The sequence below is a fragment of the Phodopus roborovskii genome, unplaced genomic scaffold, assembly GCF_943737965.1.
Source record: "Phodopus roborovskii unplaced genomic scaffold, PHOROB, whole genome shotgun sequence".
Taxonomy (NCBI): domain Eukaryota; kingdom Metazoa; phylum Chordata; class Mammalia; order Rodentia; family Cricetidae; genus Phodopus; species Phodopus roborovskii.
In genome coordinates, this window is record NW_026126571.1 from 17,864,079 (window position 1) to 17,875,612 (window position 11,534).

Consider the following 11,534-nt stretch of genomic DNA (forward strand, 5'->3'; position numbering starts at 1 on the left):
AATGACTTACAACTGCCCTGCGTGCCATAAGGATTTCCATCTTTGTGAAGGAAGCATCGCCTAGGACCTGGAGGTCTGAAGTGGCTCGGGTAGTCAGATAAACTGCCCTTAGAATCTTTGGCCAAGTCAGGAAGAAGTGCAAGCAAGTCAACAAATAAACAAAAGAGTAAAAGATAAAGCCTTTCTAGAGAGGGAACAGCTGAGGTGTGGATTGAGAAGACAGAGGGTTGGGGGGGGGAGGGCAGCTTTTATACAGGGATCTGAGTCCTAGGGCAAGTAGTGCTCATGGTTCTAACAAGAAGGCAATAGCAGATACCGGTTGGACTGTGTTGCCACATCCCAGGGCAGATCCCAGGCATGGACAACACAAAACAGACTCCATGTTTTTGTGTGAGCACATTTTGTTTTGATATTTTTAGTCTTACTTGGGCTCTTTTTGTTTTGATTATTTTGTTTGGGCACCAGAGAGAGAGAGACAGAGACAGAGAGAGACACAGAGAGAGACAGAGACAGAGAGCATGAAGTTGGGTGGGTAGGGGAGTGGTGAGGACCTGAGAGGAATTGTAGGAGTAGAAAGAATGTGCCCAAAATATACTGTGTGAAAAAGTTTCAATTAAAAACATTCTTAAAATTAATGATTAAGTTGTGTTGATTAGTGCATTTTATACTGATCTATTTAGACAGTGTTGTTCATGTTGATGACTTGAGGGTTTTGTTGGGTGGAGTCAATTTTCAGAAACTCTTGGAATTGTTACTGGATCTAGCATACATACAGCAAAAGTGCATATTGCATGTGGCTCAAGGGATCCCCACAGCCTGCAGCCTGTCTTTGTAGCTAACAGCAGATCAAGAAACAATGTTATTAAACACCCAGGAACCCTCCACCTTGCCATGCACTTACTGCTTTCTTCCAGGGGAAACCTCTATGCTGACTTTTAACACAGTGGGTTAATTTTGTTTCCACTCTTGATATGTAGTTTTAAGTTATAACCTATGAATTCTCTTTTTGTTTGACTTCTCTGGTTCAACAAAGTATTTGTAAGATTCTTCCATATTGCTGTACAGTTTCAGGTTGGCATTTTTTTTCCAAATTTGCAATTTTATCATAATTTATACATTTTTTAAATGATGGATGTTGAAGTAGTTTCCAGTTTGGAGCTATTATAGTTAGTACATGCACAATGCCTTCAGAACACAATCCCTAGAACCAAAAACCAGAAAGAGGGCTGGAGATAACTCAGAATTAAAGAGCGCATATGACTTTTCCACAATACCCTAGTTTGATTCCCAGTACTCATATAGGGCAGCTTATGACTTGTAACACCAGGAGATCCAATGCCTCTGGCTTCCAAGGATAGTACCAGTTCATAATGCACATACCTTCACACAGAAAAAAACCCATAGACACAATTGAAGATAATAAAACAGAAAGAAAAATAACAGCTGTCATTTGTATTGTGATTAATAAAACTGGATAAAGAGACTGAGAAAGTGACCTGAGAATTAGTTTGTAAGTGGTCAGTCTAGCACTTAAACAGGCAAGGTTTCTGCTGACCTGAACAAGGGGGAGCTCATGGACCCTAGTCTGATAGCTGAGAAACCAGCATAGGACCAACCCAAACCCCCTGAACATGGGTATTAGTTAGGAGGACTAGGCAGTCTAGGGGCCTTTGGTAGTGGACCGGTATTTATCCCTAGTGTAAGAATGGACTTTGGGAGCCCATTCCACATAGAAGGACACTCTCTCAGCCTAGACACATGGGGGGAAGGCCTAGGCCCTGCTCCAAATGATATTACAGACTTTGAAGACTCCCCATGGAAGACTTCACCCTCCCTGGGGAGCAGAAAGGGGATGGGTTGGTGGGGGGAACAGGGGAGGACAATGAGAGGGGTTGGGAATGGAATTGATATGTAAAACAAGCTTGTTTCAAATTTGAATTTAAAAAATTATTTTAAAAAATTGACCCTTTAACCCACCAAGGGAAAATAAACAGTCAAGATTTCTTCATAGTCATGCTTTCAACTGCTATATTATACGTTTTCTTCTAAGAAGTAGGTGTACTGATCCTGTGCTACCCAGTGCTGTTCTCTCTAGAGCATCCTTCATGTCTTTCCCCCAACACTGAAGAAGACATGCTCTCTCATTCTGAAGCCTGGACACAACGTTGCTCTTCTTTTATAGACTCCCTGGTGATAGTTTGCTGTCCTGTTTAGGGCTGATGGTTGTGTGCTGTGTGAACAGGTATAAATGTGGCCTATATCACTCTGTGGTTTCAGCAGACACCTTTTTCTCTCTCTTGGAGATTGTTTTCAGTATGTTTCAGAATGAAAAGGAGAGGGAGGGAATTTCTGTGTGCAAATGCACACCCAGGCTCGGATCCTTCATAGTAACCCAGGACAGACTTTACCTCCTCTAACACACAAACCTTATCAGAGAGATGAGGAGGAGGAGGAGAAGGAGGAGGAGGCAAGCATTAGGTCACGATGACCCTTATCTACAGTAAGCTCACGGTATACACTGCCTTTTCTTGGGCTCCCGTGGGAAACAGCCTCCTGGCATAAAGCTTTTCAATCAGTCACTTCAAAGCAGGCTAAAGGTAGCCTTACCTAACTCCAGTGTAACAAGCCAGTTGCAAAGCCACCCATTTGTCATTTGTATTTCCTTTTCTAAGGAAAGAGCTTGCCAGAAAGCAAATCTGGTCAAACTCACCAACAGGCATAGTTGATATTCTGCTCTAACTGAAGTCAGTTGCTTACTTCTCCTATTTCAGTGCTTCAGGAACAGGAAGCCTTCATCGCCTCGCTTTCACTAAACAAAGCCATTCTTAATATGTCAGCGATTCTTGGCCTTCCTAATGCTGTGACTCTTTAATACAGTTCCTCATGATTGGTGACCCCAACCATAAAATTATTTTCACTGCTTCTTCATAATTGTAAGTTTGCTACCGTTATGAACCATAATGTAACCCCTGGGAAAGGTCATTAGACCCCCCCAGGGGTAACGACCCACTCCCTCCTTCTTCTTTCCCTCCTCCTCCCCCCTCCATGCTTTGCACTCTATATTTTTCCCTGAGGCATAAAGTGGTCTGAAACTTAAGCTCTTTGTATGATCTCTCTTGTGGGAGAGATGCAACGTAACAGAAAGCCAACTTTGGTTAACTAACTCAAGATCTATAAAACATACTTATCAGGAACATGTTTTCAGTATTTGGCCTTAATAGTCATGCACAGAGAGGCAGGAGAAATGAGCTGTTAGAGACTGAGCCAGGTTTCAAATCCTCTGTGCTCCGCACTGAGGCCTGCAGCAAATCACTCCTTCATCGTGTGTCAAAATCTCCTCATCCAGAAAAGCAGGAAGAGGCTGACTGTATCAAGGGCTACTGTGAGAATTGCAAAAGTTGACATGTGATACATGCATTAGTGGATGGGCCAGGATGTTTGCAAGGACAGACAGAAGAACACAAAGAGCTAATGAGTTCAGTTTGCATTCTCTTGAGAAAGGAATAGTACAATATTTAAGACTTAGTCTGAAAGTTCTATTGTGAACTATCTACAAGCAGTATGACCTCAAGCAAGTTGCTCAACATTTCTTTACTTTGTCTGGTAAAATGAGGCTGACTGTTGTGGGATATTTTTACACTGTGTGAAGATGTATTGCTGTGATTGGTGTAATTAAAAAGCTGAATGGCCAATAGCTAGGGAGGAGGCGTAGGTGGGACTTCTGGGTAGAGAGACAACTCTGGGAAGAAGAAAGGCAGAGTTGCCAGACAGACTTGAGGAAGCAGGATGGGAAGTATGGAGATGAGGTCACACCACCACGTGGCAGGATGTAGGTGGATATAAATGGGTTCACTTAGATTATAAGAGCTAGTGGAATAAACTCGAGCTAAGGGAGGGCTTTCATAATTAATAAGTCATTATTTGCAGGCTGACGAATAAGTGCTACTACAGTAGATAGTAATGAGACTGCCTCATGGGACTGTAAGTCAGAACCCTTGCATCAGTACACAGAGGGAGTAAGCGCTTACAAAGCTTAGCATCATGGATAATTTTATGTCAATTTTGCTAGGCTGGAGTGTCCAGATATTTTGTAAGATAGCATCTTGAGTTCACCTACTCTATTTTATGTAATGAAGTGTTTCTTAATTCCAGAATAGCCAAGCCAATTAAATGTTATATAGCTGTTAAATTTTTAGATGGAATTTACATTTAAGTTATACCTTTGGGGATCTAAATTTCACTTGTAATAGTGATGGCTGCTGTCTCAGAGATTGTCAATGCTTTCCACGGCGCAAAGACTCAAGCAGCTGGGAAAGACAGAAGACCAAGCCTCAGAGAAAAGTAACCACTTCGTGTATTCAAGATGTGAGAAGCCGAATATTAGCTGGAAGTCCAATAACCTGGTGTTGACTTGGGTTTTTTATAAGGCCCCTGGATCGTCCCCTGTCCTGTTTGGTCAGACACCATGCTTTCCACTGTTTCACCTTGCAAAGATTTCTGGGACCAAGAAACAGCCATCTCAGGAAGCCTGCTTTCATTTTCCTCTAATGTCATGCCCCTGCCCAGAGATTGACCAACTTCTGCTGTGGAAGGGGGAATGAGCACTCTAGCTGTTTCATTTAGTCATGGGGATTTGTCTTAGGGGGACTGGTCCATGAGAGAGGAGGCTTTTATAAGGCAGGCTTCTGCGGCCAGTCCAGGGGCCTGTGGTAACTTTCTGGCAGTGTGTCCGGCGCTCCGTCTTCAGGACCGTTTGTGCAAGCAAAGGGGCTGAAGGAGCGGGGAGAAGAACGCTAGAGGACTCTGTATTGTATCTCAGAGTAGAGTGACCATTCCCAGAAAGGTCCCACACAGGAGCAGTCCTGACGAGGTTGGCCTGGAGAGCAATGGCTCCACGGTCCAACTTTCAAGCATATGAATTGCTGCTGGAGTGGAAAGACTCTGTGTGAGGCACTTTCTAGATGGCTTTCTACACAGGGAGGAAAGGAGAAATGTAATCACTGTTTGGTTTTCGGTTTAAAACAATAGTGGGCCATTGATCTTGGTGGCAGCGAGGCTCTGAAATCTCAAATGTAGCCAAGGTCATGTTGTCCTATCATCTGCTCAGCATTTTTCTTACCAAGAGGAAAATCCTTAATGAGGAACGACTGTCTAAGCAAGATCTCACAATGGTTTTAAGCCTTATGTCCAGGGAGTGTAATCACTTAAACCAGTAAAGAAAAACTACAGTCATTTGTCTTTGGTTATCCTTTCCTGTTGGGTGTTTAAGACCATGCTGGTGGCCAAAATTAGTGATTTTTATTTAATTGTTTGCTGTCACATTCATTTGAAGATCTTGCTCTCAGGGGTCACTTGGGAGTGAGAGGAACCTCTGGCTCCTCTAGCCTTCCTTTTACCAGTTGCTCCATCTATGTGAGGGTAAGGCAAAGGCCTTGCTTGACCTTGGCTTCACTTGAAATCACGGAAATGTTCCTGTTTATTGACCCTCCTCTTTGTAGACTGGATACTGGCTAGAGCTAGCTCACCAGATGGTGTCTCCATGGGGCCTCCCAGAACAAGAGAAAGGACGATTCCACACAGTAATTACATTTTGAGAGATGCCCTGCAGACTCTTGGAACCCACTGGACCTTGGATAGTGAGGGTTATTCTTCCTTTTAATCCCTCTGTTTACATTAGCAAGTCTCCAAGTGAACATTGAACAACCAGAAGGTAAGTTATGCAAGCCTGCTCCTTTTAACTACTATGTATTTAGATAAAACTTGGGCAAAAAATAAAACACTAAAGCATTGGTCAGACAAACATTTTTGTTCTTTAATCTGGGCTTCACAGTTCCCATGGAGAGTAGATCAATAACTCCATTGAGTTGAGTAGAGTGTCCACATCAATATTTTGAACTCTGCCCTTCCACATACCTTATATAACTTTCTCAGACCCTTATAACTTACGTAAGCTTTATAGCTTTCTTGTTCATTTTGGAAAAACATCCAACCATCTTATGAAACATAATAATATATTAATACCACCTTAATAAAAAAAGTTGAATCAAAACTGCAATATTAATTAATATTGCCTGTGAACATACTGTTAAACCATAACTATGAAATTTAATCTACTGGTTTACACTCAACAGGAGACTCACCATTGAGTTCAGTGACAACAGGCTAGATCCAAAACATCTGTCCTCCTTACAACCATATTGACTTGCCCAGATGAGTCCTATCTATTGGTGCATGATTGGAAATAAGACTCGATTCCATTTGGAGTCTTTACACTTTGTAACTCCATGGGTGAGTAGCAGTGTGCCCTCATGATGGGGGAAGGTCACAGTATCTCTCAGCAAGTGATCATCGCTGAAGCTGTTAGTGTATAACTTCAATAGAACCACTTGCCCTCCCCTGTAATTCACATAAACACTCTTCCCAAAATGCTTTCAGTCAGTGAAATGAAGGAATGAATAATAGTTCTACGTAAACACATAACAATAGAGAAACACACATAGTATTAAGAAAAGCTGCCATCATTTTGAAATCTGCAGTGCCAGAAGCCTATGTGTTTATAACTTACTGGAAAAGACACCTAGTTTTCTAAACTCACTATTCTATTCTGGGTCTCGTGCAAACTACCCTTTGGAATGTGAAGGTAACTTTGTAAGAGACGATGAAAGGCATGTTTGTGGCTGGTTGTCAAGCAACCAAAGGCAGAAGTTACTGGCATGCAATCCTTTATTTTGCACATAGAGTGGGTGTAGGTGCTGAGCTGCATTTCTATTGGTTACTTTTTCTTCCAATAGCAAAAAAGAAACTGTTATTTTCCCAGCTAATTAGCGTACTCAGGGGAAAAAAAAAAAACAACAGTGTTTCATTCTCTGCTAGTGTCAAATATAAATATAAGAACCAAAGGTTATAAGGACTGGGTTCAAAAGGACTCCAGGAGAGAAAAAAGTTTATAAGATTAAAATAAGTGAATGGCACCTGAAGGTGGCCATGTTCTGCTATGAGAAGTATGCAAGTTCCTCCTCTCTTCCCCTCTCCCTCCGTGTTTGGAGCCAAAGCCCTTCTGTAACCTAGTCTGTTGTAAAATTCTGACCTTCCTGCCTCAAGCCCCTCTTTCCACCCAGCTTCAGGAATTACAGGTGTGCGCCATAAAGGTGGCAAGAGATCTAGTTCCTGAAGATGCTGTAATGTGAAGAAAATAAGCATCCACAGGCATACTTCCGTAGTGAAACCAGAAAAACTTAACTAAATCCAGAGGGCAACAGTGTGGTTGCTCCCTACCCCAACCTACCTCCAAGTAGGCGATATAAGGAGAGACAGCAAGCTGCAAACCTGGAAGGAAGGCAGAGTTCTAATGAGGGAGAAGAAAGGGGACCAAATGGTTATCGCCCTGCCACCACTGGGGGTTTCTGTGTGGATGAAATTGTGACCAATGAAAGCAGGGGGGAAAATCCTGGTTATGAAATACATACTTCTTCTCTCTGTCATCCTGTCATCTCTTTGCATGGTTTCTTGCTCTTCTATTTATAATTAATCCTGGGCCCACTGACACTTTTTACATCTCACAGCATTGCCATACGAAACTTCACTAACTCTCCATTTCCAAAGGGGAAAAAATTGTTCTCAACTCCTAAGGTTATTATTGCTGCCAGAGCACAGACTCCAGTAACCACTTCCCCTGAAACAAGAAGACAAAAATTGACATGAGATGGGACCTTTGTGTGTACTGCCAGGGGTCAAACCTGGGGCGTTTGTGCATGTAAGGTTGTCCACTGAGTCACGTACACCTCTAGTTGGAGAAGCATGTTTTTATTCATGCATTATTTGTCTTGAGTATCGTCATGGATTTTTGAAATGCCTCACCATTTTTTCCACTTACCCATGGGCAGATCCTGGCCCTCAACAATCTTTACTCACACTACTTCTCTAAATGGATCCTTTCTCCACTCAAACTCTTAATCCACAAACCTGCCAGGAGCATTCTTGCCTCTTGGTTACCTTTCCAGGAAACAATCTTTATTTTCTACTTAGGTTTTTTTTTTTTTCCCCTATCATCAGAGTTGAGAAGATTAAAATGAGGGGTTGTCTTATGGTTACCTATTGCTTGTGCTTAACAAGGAACCAGGATAAAGGGTACTTTTTATGCTGCAAACAGAAATAATAATTGTTAACTGTCTTAGTTGAAGTTCTCGGAGAAATGAAAAGAGATTAAAGAATAGAAGAAAGATCTGTAAACCCTGCACCTGGGAGGCTGAATTAAGAAAAATCTCAAACTCCAGGCCAGCCTTGACTACATAGCAAGACTTTATCTTAAAAATAGGAGGGGGATTAATGATTATCTGGGTTAGTTATTACAAACCCTGTAGGGAAATCTAGTATCCACCTGAGCATGTTCAACCTACTAGGGGCTGTACCCTTAAAAACTACCCTCTTTCCCTCCTCCAGAAGTTTAACTGCACATAGTTCCTCAGTTAGGAGTGAGGGTTCATGAACTTCTCCACTCCATTCTAGAGTGTTGACTGGTTTGATCTTGTGTGCACAGGCAACATTAGTTGCTGTGAGTTCAGTTGTAGTGGGACAGAAGACACTTTCCCTCCAGTCCTCCCTGACCTCTGGACCTTATAATATCTACACCCTTTCTTTTGAGATAGTGCTGGAGCCTTGGATGGTGGGTATACATATATGTATATGTATGTGTGATGTGTGTGTTTGTGTGTGTGTGTGTGTGTGTGTCCCTTTGGGGCTGAACACTCAACAGACATTTATTCTCTGCACTTTGATCAATTATAAGTTTTTGTATTAATGCCTATCTCCTTCTCTAATGAGGTCATAGAGCTGTACTGATCTATGAAGTATCAAAATATGAGTTTAGAAAACAGTTTGACACTATGTCATTTTAGCAAAATAATAGTAGCAATAACTTTCATCCCTGGGAACCCTGGAGAGCTCCAATCATGGGTTTTGGATGGATTTATTGTAATAGGCATACATTTCCTCCTAAAAAGTGACTCTTAAATCCAATCAGGAAGTGGTTGGTAACTTCTAAAACATTTGTACCACTATTGTGTCCATGGCATATCTAGCCACACCAATTATTGTGAAGGATCAAGTATACACACAGATAGACCTATCAGAGTAACTGATGACTTTCCAGTACAAACCTTGAAGGCAAGAAGGATTTGGACTGATGTCTTTGAAACTCCGAAAGACTGCTAACACAGTCTAACACACTCAGGAAAAAAACTATAAAAATTGATAGTGAAAGAAAATAACTTTGCACGATAGAAGCAGCCTAAAGGAATTAATGACCACTATCCCTAAACAGAATAAACTATCCCTAAAAAGAATAGTGGATGGAATACTCCTGTCTAAATAGAGAGATAAAGACACTGAACATACTACAGGAGAAAAAAAGAGATGCCATGACACTCATTAAAGAAGACTCAGAAAGTCCTAAACACTACAACGACAAAATGACAGGAAGCAGCACGTCTTTCAATAACTCTAAATATCAGTGGTTCCGTTTTGTTTTCTCCTTTTGAGTTACTGATGCTCTCATCCACTTTGGTTATTGTCTTCTTTAAGTCATAATCAACTCATAACTTTGAGTGTTCCATTTGATTGTTAATCCTTTTTAAATGTAGGACTTTAAAGTCTTTTTCTGGCATTTCAACTCTCTTTGTTCAGAAGTCATCACCCTGTGTGGCTTTCATAGTAGAATTTTGTTCTTTTGATGTTGTTCCTCTGTTGTATTTTTTACTCATGTGTTGGAATGTATGTGTCTTCCTGTCTTCCCTCTTTTTTTCTTTTTCTTTCTTTCACCTTCCTCACTATTTTTGTTAAGCTTGTTTTGCCTGAGTTCTTCTGGTAGGTCACCTTCACTTATATTTATGTTCAGAGAACGTTGACTGCGATGAGAACTATGATGATTAGGGAGCTGCAACACACACACACACACTCACACTCACACACACATACACACACTCACACACATACACACACTCACACACATACACACTCACACACATACACACACTCACACACATACACACACACAATACACACACACTCACACACATACACACTCTCTCTCACACACACACTCACAACACACGCGTGCGTACACCTACTCAGCACAGACAAGGAGCCCATATCAAAGTACAGATATCCAAAAGTCCAAGTCAGTGAGCCAATGAATTTTATTACAGTTGTTTACAGGAATAAAGGTGATAGGTTACTTACTGGTGCAAAATTACTCAAAGACAGCTGCACCAACAAAGCCCACCCCTGCATGTGGGACAGCTCACAAAATCTGGGAACCAGGAACACACTGTAGTCAACTCAACAGGTTAGAACAGGTGGCTCTGTTGGTTCAAATCTCTTGCAGGCAGCTCTGCTGGTGTCTGCTTCTTCCAGGCATTGATCTAGTCTGGGAGTCTTCCATTTTTATGTTTTAGCTTCTTTGTCAAAAATCAGGAGTTCACAGGCTTGTGGATTGATATCAGGATCCTACTTCCAACTCTGAAAAACCCCTAAATCCTCTGTTCAGACTTGAACCTCCATCGCCTTTTCTTAACTTTAAAGATGATACATGGGCAAGATGTAGTGGAATACTCCTGTAAACCCCAGCACTCAGAAGGGAAAAAGCAAGAGGATAAGGAGTTCATGCCAGTGTGGATAACACAGAGAGACTCTGTTTAGTCAACAATCCTTCCTTGTTCTCCAACCCCAAGAGGAAAAGCAAACATACCAACATTTGGTGGATATTTGGGGATTGTTTCCACTTTCTGCTTGCTCCAAATAATGCTACAATGAACATCCATTCATGACAAGTGCCTATAATATGTATTATGCCAGGGTTTCCTTCAGACTGTGATAGCTAGGTTATCTAGTAGCCTCTATACACCATTTCCCTTTCTCTTGTACAAGAATGTATTTCCTATAAATCCAGAATATCAGTCTCACTTGGATAGTGGAAGGTGTTTCTTTAAAATATGGCATGATCTAGAAATTGTAAATAGTGCTGCATGATTTTAGAGCTCAATTGTTCCGGGATGGTGCATGCATTTAACCCCTTAAAGATCTAGAACTGCAATCCAGTTTGCTCTACAAACCATAAAAAGATGCCAGAAACTGAAAATGTGCTAACTAAATGATGTCATTTGTTTCCTCAGGCTCCTATTGATTTCATCCTCTCTCTCTGTCTGTTTGCCTCTGTCTCTATCTCTCTGTGACTGTCTCTGTCTGTGTGTGTGTCTCTCTCTGCCTTTCTGTCTCTCTCTGATTGTCTCTCTCTGACTGTCTCTGCCTCTCTCTCTGTCTCTCTCTCCCATTGATTTCATCCTCTCTCTTTATCTATCTCCATCTCTATCTCTCTCTGCCTCTATCTCTCTGTGTCTGTCTCTCTCTCTCTCTCTCTCTCTCTCTCTCTCTCTCTCTCTCTCTCTCTCTCCAGGAAAGCCCTTCAGTGGGTCTTGATCTCTGTAAGTAGTTGGAAAAGCTGGGGAAGAAGCCAGCTTGACAGAGTGCTTGTCTAATCT